Source organism: Narcine bancroftii, chromosome 1 (genome assembly GCF_036971445.1).
Source record: "Narcine bancroftii isolate sNarBan1 chromosome 1, sNarBan1.hap1, whole genome shotgun sequence".
NCBI classification, from domain to species: Eukaryota; Metazoa; Chordata; class Chondrichthyes; order Torpediniformes; family Narcinidae; genus Narcine; species Narcine bancroftii.
In genome coordinates this window covers 193,583,833-193,601,844 of record NC_091469.1, presented here as the reverse complement: position 1 = coordinate 193,601,844, position 18,012 = coordinate 193,583,833, and the positions used below count along the sequence as shown (strand labels likewise).

The 18,012-nt window shown below is 42.6% G+C and overlaps 1 protein-coding gene and 1 long non-coding RNA gene across 9 annotated transcripts in view; one reads left to right on the top strand and one right to left on the bottom strand.

The window, feature by feature from the left end:
• The window catches only part of LOC138736627 (SH2 domain-containing protein 3C-like), a 247,523-nt gene that overhangs the window by 88,336 nt on the left and 141,175 nt on the right, over nucleotides 1–18,012 (top strand). The window lies entirely within an intron of this gene.
• The window catches only part of LOC138736665 (uncharacterized), a 40,573-nt gene that overhangs the window by 21,809 nt on the left and 752 nt on the right, over nucleotides 1–18,012 (bottom strand). The window contains exon 1 of one of the 3 annotated variants that reach the window (XR_011340482.1): nucleotides 8,222–8,366. The exons of 1 other annotated variant lie outside the window; for it this stretch is intronic. This is a non-coding gene — a long non-coding RNA (uncharacterized lncRNA). Of the gene's footprint in view, nucleotides 1–2,864; nucleotides 2,952–8,221; nucleotides 8,367–18,012 lie in introns of those variants that run through there. One more of the 3 variants, XR_011340481.1, reaches the window with a different exon arrangement.

Here is an 18,012-nt window from a genome sequence, read left to right as displayed (position 1 = left end):
CTCCCCTCCTTCCACCACAATGTGCACTTCCTCAATGTCATTGGTATGTACTCGCATTTTCCTTTCGCCATCCCCTATCCAGACATAAGAGCTGCCACAGTCATAAGGGCTCTACGCAGTCTCTTCACCCTGTTTGGCTTTCCCTGCGGTCTATAGGCTTTCCTGTCTCCCGATGGTAAGAAGCTCTCCCTGAGGCACTCCACTTGATAAGATCACTCCTATGTACTACCACCAATGTTACATCACATGAACAAATATTTTCATTTCCTAGGAAGTCCACTACAGGGACTACGCTGCTGGCATGGAAACACATGAAGAGTCATAAGTTTGATCCACTAGCCAAAAGAGTCCATTTCCTCCACCCCAATCCTCAATAAACCAATGTGGTGTACCTGATGGGCACGAAGATACAGTCTCTTTTAGGGATCTAGTGCTCTCGGGGCTCTGAAAACCATTCGATCACCCTGCATCCCTTTCACCTCTTGCCATCCACAATGCACCAGGGCCATAGCATGTTACCCCAGCCCCAATGGATAGCATGCCAGACTCAACGCTGCGCACTCACCAAGCCAAAACTGACGACTGCATACAGGCACCCCAGACAGTCCAGACAGTCATAGCCAGTACTACGATGATCGCAGCGGCAAATCAGACCACCTGAGAATCTGAACTTGTGATTGTATCAAATGCACTTCACTCCACCGGACTCTTTAAAAACAAGGGGTGAATGTGGTAAACCACTATCTGTGTATTTATCTGTTGGGGCATACTCATTAGCTGGCTGTTCGTGTGGCTCCACTCACAGCCCCCTCCCCAGCTAAGGACAGTTAACCAGCATGGATGTGCCTCTATTCTATTGTGAATAAAAGCTTGTCAGTTTTGCATAACTTCCAGTTTTTTGGAGTTATTGATGGTGCACTTTGCAAAGACCATATAACCCTGACCAACTGGGAGGCTTTATTGTAGCTAGGCTTGTAAACATGTGACAAAAAAATTTAAAAAACTGAGGCCTGATTTCTGTAGGGGTAGTTATCTTTCCTTACCTTACATACCTAATTCTCAGAAACTAAATTCTAAATGTAACTAGTTCTAATACACAACAATCTGAAGCTGCTCTTTGGCATAGCTACTTATCAGCTGGACAGGTCTTGCAGCAAAGAGAAACCACAGATAGTTGTAAAAATCAATACAAAGCCTGCAGCATCTGGGATAGAGTTGTCAATACTATACCAACCGACTCCAAATTTTATTGACAATCTATACAATGCAGATTGCTTGGTCTTTAAGTGGCTTCAAGTTGCATTGTCAGCTGGACTAATGTATCAACTGCAATATTTAGTTTTATTCTTTTTCTTGGTGCAATTCATCATTATCTCTTTCCCAGGTTTAACCAATAGGATACCAAGTAAACATTCCATACTATAACGGCTGACCCATCTTAGCCTCATTATCCTCTGAGAGAAGATATTATCCTTATCTACATCTGAAGAGGGTTTCATGTTATTCAGAAACTATATCCCATTGCTCTCTCTTTCTCTTTAAGTAAAAGGTACTCTCACCACTTACAATATTAATTCTCTTCAGAATTTTATGTTACAATAATGTCATCTCTCATTTTTCAAAACTCCAATAACTAAAGGCCCTCAGAGAACCATAGAACATTAGAACACAGAAACTTGGCCCTTTTAGTTTGTGCCAAACTATTATTCTGCCTCGTTCCCCGACCTTCATCCAGTCCATAACTGTCCATACCTGTCCCATCCATGTATATGTCCAAATTCTTCTTAAATGTTAAAATTGAGCCTGCATTCGCCATTCCAGCTGGCAGGTCATTGCACACTCCCACTACTATCTGTATAAAGTTGCCTTTAATGTTCCCCCTAAACTTTTCTGCTTTTACCCTTAACCCATGACCTCTGGTTTGTATCTCACCTACCCTCAGTGGTAAAAGCCTACCTAGATTTACTCTGTTCATACCCCTCATAATTTTAAATACCACTATCAAATCTCTCCTAATTCTTATATGCTCCAGGAAAGTCCTAACCTGTTAAACCTTTCACTGTAACTCAGTTCCTGAAGTCCAAGCAACATCTTAGTAAATCTCTCTGCATTCTTTCAATCTTATTGATATCTTTCATGTAGTTAGGTGACCAAAACTGAACACAATACTCTACATTTGGTGACATCAATGTCTTATACAACTTTACCATAACATTCCTATATTCATTACTTTGATTTATAAAGGGCATTATGTCAAAAGCTCTCTTTACAGTTCTATCGACCTACGATGGGAGAGATCTTACATGGTTTCAGGGAATTATCTATCTGTATTCCCAGATCCTTCTGTTCTATCACACTCTACAATGCCCTAACCATTTAGCATGTAGGTCCTTTCTTGGTTGTTCATCCCAATTGCTACACCTTACACTTGTCTGCATTAAATTCCATCCATAATTTTTCAGCCCATTTTTCCATCTGGTCCAGATCCATTGGAAAACTTTGAAAGCCTTTATCATTATCCACAAGGCCTCCAGTCTTAGTATCATCTGAAAACTTGCTGATCCGATTTACCACATTATCATCCAGACCATTGATAAAGATGACGAACAGTAATGGTCCTAGGACCAATCCCTGAGGCAATAGTCACAGGCCACCAGTTGGAGAAGCAATCATCTACCACCACTCTCTGGCTTCTCTATTACATGGATTAAAATAGTTCTTGAGGTTTTGGAATCAAGAAAGTGTCTTGCCAAGAATGTTAATTTTACTGTCTTTGATAAATCCCAGCAAAATAAATAGTTTATGGATAGTGTTAAATCTAGACTTACAATACAAAAAGTCAAGGAGATGGCCTGAACACTTACTCAAGAACTATGAGGCTGTGGGTGAAACTGTGGTTGACTCTATTCTTATGAGTTTCAACAGAAGAAATCAACAACGGAGCAAATTTTATTTCCTGTGAGAGAGAAAAACACATTTCCCTTCAATTTTTTTATTTCTTAAAGAAACTGACCACTCTTGTGCTATATTTCTAAAGGCACCAAAGCTCTCAACTACTTTCCCCTTTCTTGTGAACTTGGAGTGTGAGACATTGGCACACTCTTCAACTGCAGGATGCATCACACTGAGTTCAACCTTCACCTTATATCCAGCCTAGTGCAGATCACAGTAGAGATCACAGAGGTGAATTAAGGTTAAAATTGCAGGTTGGTTTCTCATAATTTGGCCTTTGCTGCTGGGGGACATTGTGTCTGTACTGTATCTATATTTCAGTGTTTGATGACAACAATCAGTATGAACTTTACATTTTTGCACTTCCACTCATTGTTACCTAAAATCCTTTGAACATTGGTTTGTTATCCAGCAGTAAATGCTAAAACGAGCTTTCAGAAGCCATAGAAATTGCTCAGGTTTTGTTAGCTTTGGGTAGATTTTTTAAAAACCAAGGTCAAAACTGCTGTAGGAGTCTAGTGGAGGGGGAAGGGTTCTATTTTCCTGGTGCTAACTCAGTGCTACTATGTCCTCTAGAGAAATTAGACTTGAGTTGGGTTGAAGATCTGGGAAATGAAACAGACCAAATTGCATGTGGCCTATTTTTGAACACCCTTCTTCTCACAAAGAATCCCAACCCCCCTCTATCTAAGACTCTCTCAATCCTTCAGCATGCCAGAAATGGGATAGAAGCAGGCCAGCTCTCTATCCTGAAAGTATGTGCCATTTTACTGCTAATCATGTTGAAAGTTCAACATGAAAAAATGCAAAGCAATATCTGATGATGTCCTATCCCTGTTTGCAAAGTTGCCATTTTTCTTACTGCGTTGGAGAATTATTATCCAGGGCAAGTCTCCTACTGGGGTTGCTGTGGAAGGAAGGATGCATAAAGAGGCAACTTCTTCGAACCACCCTCATTTCCTTGGTGGCCACTGAGATTGACAGGTATCAGTTATTGTGTGGTATCCCTGTCACACAAGGCAGTACACCTCAAAAGTTATGCAGAGATAAGAAAGAAACAGTAAAACTCCATAATTTTGGTGGTGTCATATTGGTTGATTTTCCAGACAATTGGATGCTACTTCTACTTATATTGCCACATTCCTTTATTTCATTTTTAAAATTAGATGTTACACAGTTGGATAATAACTTTTCCACTGACCCAGATGAATGGGAGCATGCAAGCTACAGCTCCACTGATTGGGAAGGGTCCTGGGACCTGGCTGAGTGAGAAGAATTGCAGAACCTGGGCATCAGTGAGTGAGAAGCCACAGCAGGAACCATGATCCCAGTGATTAGAAAAGACGTGTAGGGATCAGGGTCCTAGTGAGAGGAAAGGAAGAGTTGGAACCTTGGATGTGATGGGTCGAAAGAGAGCCCAACGAACATTGTCAGGAGGGCTCAATGCTGAACCAATGGGAATTCTGAATCATTGAGTAGTAGACTATTGGAGTTTTACTGAAACGGGTGCTAATTAGAATCATAGTTTTATAGCAATAGAAACAGGCCCTTCAACCAACTTGTCTGCACCAAACAAATTGTTTACCCAAGCCAATCCCTTTTATCTAGAATCAGCCCATAGCCCCCTAAAGCTTTCCTATCCATGTACATGTCTAAATGTCTTTTAAACATTTGTATCCACTTTTATCATTTCCTGAGAGCTTGTCCATATACCTCTGTGTGAAACAAATGCCCCTCAGATCCCTTTTAAACATTTCCCTCTCACCTTGTATCTCTGCCCTCTAGTTCTAGGCTCTCGACTTAATCTATGACTTTATAAACTATAACGGTCCCCCATCAGCCTCCTGGGCTTGAATAGAATCAAGTCAAGTTAATTGTCATCTGATTACAAGTACAACCTGACAAAACAGGGCTCTCAGGTCCTCAGTGCAAAACATGCAAACACACAACCAGACATAACATATATATTCAGGTGCTCATATAAAAATATAGACTGATATTGTTTTGTGAATATGAAAGTCTGGGAATGATTAGTGTGAGCAGTTCCTTTAATTTAGCATTCTTACTGCCCATGGGCAGAAACAGTTTCCCAGTCTGGTGGTGCTGGCTCTGATACTCATGCATCTTGATGCGAGCAGTTGAAAGATGCTGTGTGCCGTTGGAAGGGGTCTTCAATGATTTTGCACGCCCTCTTCAGGCAATGATCCCAGTAGATCACATTAATTGGGGGAGGGGGGGAGGGATACTCCAGTGATCCTCTCTGTCACTCTTCTGGCCCTGTGGATTGACCTCCAATCTATTTCTCTGCAGCAACCGCACCACACTGTGATGCAGCTGGCCAAGACTCTCTTGATAGAGCACCTGTAGAAGGGTGACATGATGGTGGCCGGTAGCCTTACCCGCTTCAATCGTCTCAGGAAGTGCATTTGCTGTTGCACCTTCCTGTCAATTGAGTAGATGTTGAGTAGATGATAGGCCACTAGTTAAGTGGACTCCAAAGAACTTAGTGCTCTCTACTTGCAAAATAAAAATTTGATGGCACAGAACAATGCCATTTGGCCCATCATGTTCTAGCTCACTCCTTGTGGAATAATCAACTACTCCCTACTCCCAAGCTTTTATCCCTTAGCCTCTCAAATTATTTCTGTTCATATGCCTTTCTACTTCTCTTTTAGAAGCTCTAATGCTTGCTATTTCCACCAGCCTTGCAGACAAAGAGTTCCATGTTCCTGCCTCTCTCTGCATAAAAATAACTCTTCCCCACTCTACCTCTGTGCCATCACGTTGATTCCAGCTATCAGTTAACCCACTGTGCTGGGTGATTCTACAGTGCCCTAGATCCTAATAAAGATACTAGAACATAGAAGAGCTTATAAGAGAAAGAATCTTTGAACCACAAATTAATGCATTCATTTTGGGAGTCGCAAAAAAGAGCTCTCCTCATCCAAGGGAAGTGGATCGTGTGATTAAGTAGAAGCTCACATGACATGTGAAAAGTGGCAAAGCAGCAGGTATGGATGGAATCCCCCCAGAGATCTGGAAGGCTGGCGACAAAACTCTGCATGCCAAACTGCATGAGTTTTTCAAGCTCTGCTGGGACCAAGGAAAGCTACCTCAGGACCTTCGTGATGCCATCATCATCACCCTGTACAAAAACAAAGACGAGAAATCAGACTGCTCAAACTACAGGGGAATTACGCTGCTCTCCATTGCAGGCAAAATTTTCGCTAGGATTCTCCTAAATAGAATAATACCTAGTGTCGCCGAAAATGTTCTCCCAGAATCACAGTGCGGCTTTCGCGCAAACAGAGGAACTACTGACATGGTCTTTGCCCTCAGACAGCTCCAAGAAAAGTGCAGAGAACAAAACAAAGGACTCTACATCACCTTTGTTGACCTCACCAAAGCCTTCGACACCGTGAGTAGGAAAGGGCTTTGGCAAGTACTAGAGCGCCTCGGATGCCCCCCAAAGTTCCTCAACATGGTTATCCAACTGCATGAAAACCAACAAGGTCGGATCAGATACAGCAATGAGCTCTCTGAACCCTTCTCCATTAACAATGGCGTGAACCAAGGCTACGTTCTCGCACCAACCCTCTTTTCAATCTTCTTCAGCATGATGCTGAAACAAGCCATGAAAGACCTCAACAATGAAGACGCTGTTTACATCCGGTACTGCACGGATGGCAGTCTCTTCAATCTGAGGCACCTGCAAGCTCACACCAAGACACAAGAGCAACTTGTCCGTGAACTACTCTTTGCAGACGATGCCGCTTTAGTTGCCCATTCAGAGCCAGCTCTTCAGCGCTTGACGTCCTGTTTTGCGGAAACTGCCAAAATGTTTGGCCTGGAAGTCAGCCTGAAGAAAACTGAGGTCCTCCATCAGCCAAATCCCCACCATGACTACCAGCCCCCCCACATCTCCATCGGGCACACAAAACTCAAAACGGTCAACCAGTTTACCTATCTCGGCTGCATCATTTCATCGGATGCAAGGATCGACAACGAGATAGACAACAGACTCGCCAAGGCAAATAGCGCCTTTGGAAGACTACACAAAAGAGCCTGGAAAAACAACCAAATGAAAAACCTCACAAAGATTAGCGTTTACAGAGCCGTTGTCATACCCACAGTCTTGTTCGGCTCCGAATCATGGGTCCTCTACCGGCATCACCTATGGCTCCTAGAACGCTTCCATCAGCGTTGTCTCCGCTCCATCCTCAACATTCATTGGAGCGACTTCATCACCAACATCGAAGTACTCGAGATGGCAGAGGCCGACAGCATCGAATCCACGCTGCTGAAGATCCAACTGCGCTGGGTAGGTCACGTCTCCAGAATGGAGGACCATCGCCTTCCCAAGATCGTGTTATATGGTGAGCTCTCCACTGGCCATCGAGACAGAGGTGCACCAAAGAAGAGGTACAAGGACTGCCTAAAGAAATCTCTTGGTGCCTGCCACATTGACCACCGCCAGTGGGCTGATATCGCCTCAAACCGTGCATCTTGGCACCTCACAGTTCGGTGGGCAGCAACCTCCTTTGAAGAAAACCACAGAGCCCACCTCACTGACAAAAGACAAAGGAGGAAAAACCCAACACCCAACCCCAACCAACCAATTTTCCCATGCAACCGCTGCAACCGTGTCTGCCTGTCCCGCATCGGACTTGACAGCCACAAACGAGCCTGCAGCTGACGTGGACATTACCCCTCCATAAATCTTCATCTACGAAGCCAAGCCAAAGAGAAGAGAAGACATGACATCTAATAAGATTCCATGCTGACAGATTTTTAAGGTTGGACAAGTTATTAGGATTTTAATAGCTGGACAATTATGGCAGAGCACTTGTTATTTCATTGTCTTAGGGTTGGTGGATGAAACTTCACAATAGTGTGAAACTAACACTGGTGGGATGTTTGCTGCTTATGTTACAGAGTTCATTTTGCTTAGTACCCTTCAGAGCTCATTTTGACTTGGGGAAAAATAATAAGATACCAACACAGTACTCCATTAAATAAATCTTATGACATCTGCTCCCTTGGAAACAAAGACAGGCAACTTATTGAAGAGATGACTGCACTAACCTCACCCAGTTTACATCAGAACCTGAAGTCAAAATTATCCCCTAAGTCTGTTCACGTCTTCACATAAAACATGCAATGTCTTTATATTTAGTTTGCATACACTAAAAGGCCACGTTATGAAATATGAACTTCAAACATATTTTGGAAAAAAATTCCAAACCAGTGTAATAAAAATGGAATGTACCGTATTCAGTTCAGCCTTGGTCATGGGACTATTTGAGTTGGCTGTTTTCTTCTGAATTGAAGCTGGCCATCTTTGTCAGTGAGTTTCCAGCGTCTACATGTATTGACAGGTCTACGCAGAATTAGCCAAAGGCTGCAGTCCTCAAAGCTGTGAAACTCAGTTAAAAAAAATAGCTTTACTTGCCGAGGCACTGGGTAGAACTGGCAGAGATCTCTACATAAGAAGAGTTGGAGTAGGGCAAGTGATCATTTGATCGTTCGGCACCAGTTAATAATATCATGGCTGATCTTCAGACCACTCCCTCCCCTTTAACCCAAAATATTTTTGATTATCTTATACCAGTAGTTTGGGCAGAAAACTTCCCAACAGAAAATGAAAGTAAATTCAGCACTTCCTTGTGGAAAGACGGCTGGTGCTGGAATTGAAAACATCTCAAGGTGCAACAGGAATGCTGTTCTGAGGCAAACTCATGTTTTCACCTAAATTATCTGATCCTTATTGGTTAGATTTCCTGGTGCACCACACCTGGAGACTTGTATCCTATTTGTACAAGCACATCTTAAACCAAACCAATCCTGTTCTGCAAAAGCCCATATTCCAGTGTATATGTATTGATTAGCACAATGAAACTACAACCTTGGGTGGCAATTTCTCTCCTTAATATGTGACACATAGTTCAAATGTAAAGCCCCAACCAAAATCAGCCAAACCATGCAATCTATCTCAGACCACTGATCCCACAAGGTCATCAAAGGAACTATTAAGAGCCAAAGCGCCCACAGTAAACTTGCATGCTCACAGACCTTCATATAAGGTGTGCTTGAACTAAATTATTTAGTCTGTCGGTCCCTTCCACTTGTGAAATTAGGTCATCAATCTCCTACCCCTCCAATCTAACTCCTGGACAGCTGCCGATCGCAGTCAACAAAGGCCCCATCTCCCCCTTAGAAAGCCACTTAGCGCTGACCTTGATTTGCCTCTTCCTGTTATGCAGAGAACCCACAACTGACCTTCACGTGTTCCCTGGTGAGTACGCAGGGTCAGTCATGTTCTGTTGTGCTCCCAGCCTCGAGCCCAATCAAATCTTGCTGCGTGTGGCACAATGGTCTTCAAGTACCTTTCCTGATGCCAAACAATATGTCAATCTGGAGTCCCATTAGTCAGCTACCAATACAAATGATTTAGTCATAATCTCTCTGTGGAATCCTACTGTACAAACACTGGTTTCCATTTCCCCTTAATTCAGAATAGATTTAGATGCCTGCACATAATCTCACTTTTTAAGTCTGTGCTTGGATGAATGATCTAAACTAGATTTATAACTATAACTGTGGACAAATTTCAGATCTTTATAACACTGTCCATACTGATGATAAAGGTTCAAGTAGCCTTTTTATTAGATTTTCAAGTAGATTTTTATTAGAAAGTCAATAGGCCTATGAATGTTGGCGAGCATCCTATCCACTGATAACTTGCTGTAGGTAGAGAATGGGGTTGTCTCATAGGCAGGTTGAGATTAAAGATTACCCTCTCTATCAGCCAAATTGAAATTCACTGACAAACCCAACTTGGATAAAGTGTCCACAAACACACTAGGAATATTTCAACTTTAGCTAAACTGAGAAGCTCAAGTTGAGATTTTTTTTAAAAAGTTTAACTGTTATTGAAGGTAGATAAGAGATTTCCTTTATGTTCAAATACACTTCTGTCAAGGGCCTTGGCACATTTTACAATTTATGGTAGTTCATTTGTTATAATTATTTTCATAGTTTTCTGTTTTGCAGACATCAGGGGAAGATTTGTGATAATGATCCATAGAAACAAGTAGTGCCTGTGTCGATAATAAATAGTCATTTGGTAATTTATTTTTATCCTTCGTATGTAATGTGGTAAAGATTAATTGTGTCAGCAATTCAATATCAGAGGAGGGTTTTGTGTTCAGTGCAAGCTCTTTAAAATTTAGAGTATTACTGTAAATACTTCCCACTTGTATTAGGAAAAGTAATTGCAGATTTTCTTTCATATTTGGAATGCAAAGTTTTGTAACTTAATGAATGACTTCATTTATTTGGGGTTGGGGAGGAAGTTCATAGATATTTCCAACTGTGGAAATTTCACTAACTCCCTGGCTGCAGATCCCCCACATTCCATTCCTTCAAAGGCTATTGCACAGAGCATCAGAAGCATACTATGTATTGTGTCTGCTCTGGATTTGCATTTTACAGTATTGTTAAATAATCATACAGATACAGTAATAATAATTGATGAATGTCTACAAGTATTTCAGATCCCCAGAAGTGCAGGCTTCTTATAAGTTGACTGCTATTGATAGCCATCTCTTTGGCTGTCTGGACATGAACTCCCTCCTTCCAGCCCCCTCCCCTCAAACACTGCCAAAAACTTACCATATTGAACAGTCATCTGTGTTATGTCTCATAAGGCAATGACACAGTCCTGCGAAATACCTTGAGATGATTTTGCTACATAAAGGCACTATAAAAATTAAAATTAAGTCTGTTATTGTTGATCCACCAAGCAATTGGGTGTTATAACAACCTGTAGTCAGCCAATGGGCATTGTCATTTAATAGATATTTGTTTCTAGTGCAAATTTCCCTTACTGTAGGCAATATTTGGAGGGAAAATAGTTGGAAATGTGGGTAGGATTTACAGGTTAATGTAACTGGGAGCATGGTCAGCACGTAGCCAATGGGGCTGCATGTTTCTCTGACTATAAATTCATTGTTTCCAAGGTTCTATTTATTGTCACATGATAATACATTAAAAAATGTAACATACATGATATACTTCAACTTTTTCCTGCTGTAAGGCAAACAAAGAGTCACAGTCTTAGTGTTGCCCAGCGCCCCTTACAGAACAAGAGAAAAAGTAAAAGAGAGTGCCTTCAGAATCACTGAGTGTCTGTGGATTAGCCTCCATTGCTTCCACAACCTCTGCAGCCGCACAGACTCCTGTTCGATCCATCGGCAGCCCAAAGCTTCAGATCCAAACCTCCGACATGATCAGGATGCGTTCAGTGCCAGAGATCATCTGCATTCGCTTCTTATCTTCAGCACCCATCTCGATTCTCGGATCGAATATGTGGTTCCCATAAGCCAATCTCCAGCAGCCTGCAGCAAGTGTAGATCCTTCGACTGCAAATCGCCTGCAGCCGCTGAGCCCCTCAATGGACTGCTGCCATGGCCACCATCTTGTAGGGTTATCTCCTCTTCTTCTGCTTCTCCCCATTTCTGGTATCCTCTATTTGTCTGCTGCTGCCCCAGAATCTGCATCCTCTCGTGGCCACTAACACCACAGGCACTGCCATCTTAGGCACAGATGTCTGTCCACCCAGTGACATGAAAGGGTCTTTGGGACAGAATCATAATCTGTGACATTGTTTAACTAAATGTTGTGTCGGGAAAGTGCACACGGTGCCTTATGTTTTCCTCTGAATTAGGGTTGCAAAGCTTCCTGGATTGCCCTGGAGTTTTCATGATTTAAAAATTAATCTCATGGGAATCTGACATAAGCAATTAATTTATTTGTTACAGTCAGTATCAGTGATGAGGACTGACTGACTTATTATATATTTTAATTAAAAAATTCTTTTAGAGAAACAGCAAGGTAAACAGCCCCTTCCAGCCTATGAGCCCATGCTGCCAAAAAACACCCATGCAACCAATTAACTCTGAACATCTTTAGAATATGGGAAGAAAGAGTGAAACATGATAGGCTGCAGATGCAGTAAACACTCCAAAATGCTGGAGGAACTCAGCTGATCTTTTCAGCATTTATAGGAGACAAAGAAATATTGCCGTTGTTGCGGGCCTCTAAGAAGGGCTCAGGCCTGAAACATCAGCAATATATCTTTGTCTCCTATAAATGCCGAAAAGTCTGGCTGAGTTCCTCCAGTATTTCGATGTGTTTACTAAGGAAACCTATGTAGACACGAGGAGAATGTACAAATTACTTATAGACAGTGTTGCTTCAAAAGCAGGTCAATGGTGCTGTAATAGTGACATGCTGACCACTATGATAACCATTTTGGCCTTGTCTGGAATTATGTGGAATAATCCAATGAAAGAAAGAGCAGGCTACCTGCTTCCCAATTTGACTGGAAAAGCAGGGTTCGGACAGGATAGATATGTTGGGATACCAATGATGGGTGTGCAGGGTAGGAGTCAGGAAACTCCAGGAATAGTGCAAGTAGAGTTGGCAACCCTGAGAGGGGCTGTTTGCAGCAAAGCAATGGCTGAATTGTAGAACACGGCCCATGTTTCCAAAGTCAAGGAGTTCAGTGCCTAGACTTGGGAAGTGGAGGGCCACAGACAAATAGGAAGGAGAAAATTGCCTTTGAAGAGGATGCCTGCCCTTGGCAAAAGTAAAGTGACGCAAATACTTTACGATGTGAAAAAATAAGCAAACTTCAAGTTAATATGGATTATGTGTAGTAGGCATTTGTGGAGGAAATGGACATCAGTTTAGATCTAAATACAGAAACAAAGCAAGAAAAGTGTGAACCCAACAAAGGCCTGCATATTATACCTGACCAAACCTCAGTATACCTCACTGTTTTCACTATCCTAGTTAGACGTGTTTTTAAAAACATGCGTGGTTTGAGAAAACAGATTGGTTTGTTCACATGGTCTCCAGGCCAGACTTTAGATGAAGTATTAAGCTAAGACACTACCTTGTAGCAAGGATCTACTGCAGAACAAGTGAAGAATGATACACACAGGAGTAAGTGAAGTCAAGACTGATTTATTCATTTCCCTAGCCCTGCTTTTATAGACCCAGCTTCCCGCCACTGGGCCCGGTATTCTCGTGGGATTTCCACGCTCACCATGTAAGTCCGCCATTTTGAGTGCCACTACAGCCTTATCTTTATCACCTTGGTTCAAGAGGGGAAAAGGTGAGAAGCTACAAAATGCAATGCATTGGCTAGTATTTATCTGAACACAGTTGTTAGATGTAATTTTCTCATATCCCAGTAACCTTCTGGAACCACAAGTTAGAAATAGGAGGTTTTCCACTGACCAATATTAATATGGGTTTTTAGCAATCCACAGAAAAGAAAACACACAAAGGACCTACAAGAAAATCTGTTCCATCACCATAGATCGGTAGTCATTTTATCCATATCCATTATTTATTCGCTGTCAGCATGCAGCCGGAAATACTGTGAAATATAACTGTGCAGTCGGCAGGTGTGTCAGAGCATGGCTGGTGGAGATGTCAGAGCATATCTGTGCTTTAAATCATCTCAAGATTACTTATAATACCTAATACAATGTAATGCTATGTAAATAGTTGTTATACTATATTATTTAGGGAATAATGACAAGATAGTCTGTGGGTTTGTCCTAAGTTTGAACGTTCTGAAGCCCACTGCGGTAGATTTTCCCACGCTCTTTTATACATTGTGTGCGTATGTGCTTTATTCCCGTTACGATTTCACTGCCCTGCAGGTATGTAATACGTCACTCGTGACATCACCACTGGAGTTAGGGCTAGCCTTAAAATCTTGGTTTCCTGATGAACCAGGTAAATCATGGTCCAGTGGGAAAGGCTCCCCAGGCGCAGCATGCCCGGCAAGTTTATTTGCTTTCTGGGAGGTTTGGCAGAAATGGACTTCTCTGCTTTCTGCTAAACTTGCTTGTATTTTCTTCCACCTCCCCTTTCCTGTCTTTCCAGTTCTCCCCTTCCCCTTTACCCACCCAGCCATCCCTCCTCCCCCCCATTGCTGCTGTCCCCTCCCTCCTTTCTCCACCTATCATCTCCTCCCTATGCCACCTTTTTGTTCAGACGCCTGCTGGCATTCTCTCATACTTGATAAAAGGCTCAAGCCTGAAATGTTGGTAATGTATTTTTACCTTTACCACCGTGACAGAGGTGCACCAAAGAAGAGGTACAAGGACTGCCTAAAGAAATCTCTTGGTGCCTGACACATTGACCACCGCCAGTGGGCTGATATCGCCTCAAACCGTGCATCTTGGCGCCTCACAGTTCGGCGGGCAGCAACCTCCTTTGAAGAAGACTGCAGAGCCCACCTCACTGACAAAAGACAAAAGAGGAAAAACCCAACACCCAACCCCAAACAACCAATTTTCCCCTGCAACCGCTGCAACCGTGTCTGCCTGTCCCGCATCGGACTTGTCAGCCACAAACAAGCCTGCAGCTGACGTGGACATTTACCCCCTCCATAAATCTTCGTCCGTGAAGCCAAGCCAAAGAGATATAAAGGACAATGTTTGACCTGCTGAGCTTCCCCAGCATTTTGTGTTTTTATTTAAGTTGTGTCTGCAGACTAGCAAACCTTATTTAATCTGATGCAATATATTGGGGATCAGTGAGTTCAGAAAGATGACTGAGTAACCAAACAGTTGGAAGAATTCTGAAAATTCTCACTGATTACTAATTTTTGCTCAAAGAATTCAATGAAAATTCTTGATTATGCTGCAGGTGGGTTGGTGTAAAGGTTCTACACAACATTTTCATAGCAATGTGGAGAGAATCATAGAATCATACAGCATAAAATCAGTCTGCTTGGCTAACCTTGTGTATGTCAACCGTGATGCCAATCTATGCTAATCCCATTTGTCTACATGGGGCCCATGTGCCTCAACACCTTTCCTATCTAAGTACCTATCCAAAAGACTTTTATTCCATTGAATGGTATTTGCCTTTACTACTTTCCTCAGCATGGAAAAACTTATTTCCTAGAACTCCTTTGAATTTCTCTAGTTCGAGGGAAAAAAGACTGATAATCTATTCTACTCTACTCCTTCTAAACATCTGTAAGGCCACTCCTCAGTCTGCTATGATACAGTGAGAATAAATTTCGCCCCTCCGATTTCTCCTTATAACTACAGCCCTCCATTCTAAGCAAAATCCTGGTGATCTCCTCTGAACTCACTGTTGTTGACACTACTTCTTGTAGTATGGCAACCAAAACACAATACTCAAACCAATGTGGTCTAACCAATATCTTGTACAGCTGCAATATGACATCCTAACTCTTATACTCAGTGCCTGTTAAGGCAAGCATACAAAATGCTTTCCTCACTGCCCTAGTCACTTGTGCACCAAGTGCAGAAAGTGATGGACTTGCACATTAAGATTTTTCTGTCCAGAGACATTTTGGAGTTCAATTCAACAGTCCTGAGATCCATGCCATTTTGTCTATGTTATTTAACAAAATTTGACTTCCAAAACTGCATTATTTACACTTGTCTGGATTAAATTTAATCTGCCACCACTTGGTCCAATTTTCAAGCTAATCTATGCCCTGCTGTCTCCTTAGACAAATTTCTTCAAAACCTACAACTCCAATGTTTGTGTCATCTGTAAACTTACTGATCAATTTATGACATCCTGGCTAATATTTATCTCTCAAGCAATAACACATAAACAGATCATGCAATTACTACGTTGCTGTTTGTGGGAGCTTTCTGTGCAGAATGTGTGCACTAATCCCTGCATTGCAGCGCTCGCTCGCAGTAACTTTTAAGTAAATCTGAGTCCTACTCTATGCTCTTAAATGATTGTCTTTCTTTCTGCTATCAATCTATAATCCTTCACAGAGCAACATCCTCCTTGAGCTGTCTGCCAGGAGCATAATCAGTCATTGATACTGAACCTAAATTAGGGCAGATGACCAGATGCTTGATTTTCTCAAGGCTGGTAAGAGGGAAGAGAGGTGAATAAGAAGGAAATTAAATTCAGAAGCTCAGTAGCTGAGTGCTAGATCTTTGTGGAATGAGAAGAAGTGGGACTGGTTAAAAGAGAGTAGAGATAAGAGGTGTGAGGCCCTGGAGGGGTTTCCAGTGATGGGAGGTTGGAGTAAATGATGACTTTTTAAACTCAGCATATAGCTTGACTAGAGCTGGCATGGCCCAGTGAGTGCAGGGGGTGATTACTAGAGCTGGCATGGCCCAGTGAGTGCAGGGGGTGATGACTAGAGCTAGAGTGGCCAATAAGTTCAGGGGTGATGACTAGAGCTGGCATGGCCCAGTGAATGCAGGGGGTGATTACTAGAGCTGGCGTGGCCCAGTGAGTGCAGGGGGTGATGACTAGAGCTAGAGTGGCCAATAAGTTCAGGGGTGATGACTAGAGCTGGCATGGCCCAGTGAATGCAGGGGGTGATTACTAGAGCTGGCGTGGCCCAGTGAGTGCAGGGGGTGATGACTAGAGCTAGAGTGGCCAATAAGTTCAGGGGTGATGACTAGAGCTGGCATGGCCCAGTGAATGCAGGGGGTGATTACTAGAGCTGGCGTGGCCCAGTGAGTGCAGGGGGTGATGACTAGAGCTAGAGTGGCCAATAAGTTCAGGGGTGATGACTAGAGCTGGCATGGCCCAGTGAGTGCAGGGGGTGATTACTAGAGCTGGCGTGGCCCAGTGAGTGCAGGGGGCAATTACTAGAGCTGGTGTGGCCCAGTGAGTGCAAGGGGTGATGACTAGAGCTGGCATGGCCCACTGAGTGCAGGGGGTGATGACCAGAGTTGGCATAGCCCAGTGAGCCCAATTTTGAATCCCACACAATCTGTAAGGAGTTTGTATGTTCTCCCCATCGGGGTCACCAGTTTTCTCCCACCATTTAAAATGTACCTACTGGGGATTGTAGGTCAATTGGGTGTAATTGGGCAGCATGGGCTCATGGGCCAAAATGCTGTACGTCTAAATTTTTAAAAAATTGCCCAGCTACCAATTCCAGCATCTTCAAAGAAAGATTCATAGGGAGGAGCAGGTAACACTTTCATTTCTAAATTTATATATTCAAAAAGCCAATTGCAAGCAACGGAAATCTGAAAACAGACGGTGCATTTGAGTGCACAATCTGTTTAGTGTTGATGGGTGAAGTGCAGTTTCCTGTCAGAGTTACAAATAGCCTTCCTCTAAAGGGTTGTCTTAGGTTGCAAAACACAGGCTGATGTTCAAGATGGGGGAAGGGGAGAGAGAGAGACAGTGTTGTTCTAAGTTCAAGGGCTCAGAAGCAAGTTTCTGTACTGTGTGCCTTGAAAGATTATCTCATACCACACAACCTCTATCTACATTGCAATACTGAAACCAGATCTTGCAACATCAACCGTTGAGGTCTATGCAGAAGCTGGCACGCCCAACCAACCGCTTCCCCCTCTACCTTTTACTTTCCCTCCCTTAACCCCTCCATCATTAACCCTTTAGTGGAAATTGAATTTCTGGTCAAAGAAGAGCAGACAGAAATTGCATTATGTACAAAGTGCAGTGATGTCCCAGCAGGCAGAGACTAACGTGATTCAGAAAAGGAGCCATCTTTATGGTATGGTTTGTTTGAAAAAGTAGAATTGACTGCTTGATACATCATAGAATTGTAAGGGAAACAAGGTCTTCTGAATTACTCCCAAATTCTGCAGTATTAAAGAAAACTATTCACATAAATAACAGTGTGTTAGCCTATTTTATTCCTTGATGAGGTTTGTAGGGAACAGCTATTCATGGAATAACTTACTCTTGAGGGAATTATTAGTGAGCTTTCCACCTTATTCAGAATTTTGGAAAATGGCTCACCCCAATATCAGCCACGAATAGTAGTGGGTTAGGAAATTATGTAGTAAAAACACAAAATGTTGGAGAAGCTCAGCAGGTTCTTTAGTAGTAAAGGTAAATATACATAACCGATGTCAAACCCCTGGCACCTTCCCCTGTGCCTACAGGAGATGCAACATTTCACTTGTTAATCCAGAAAACTTATTTACTACATCAGGTGCTCGCTTTGTGGCATTCTTTACATTGGAGAAACTGGTCGCAGAT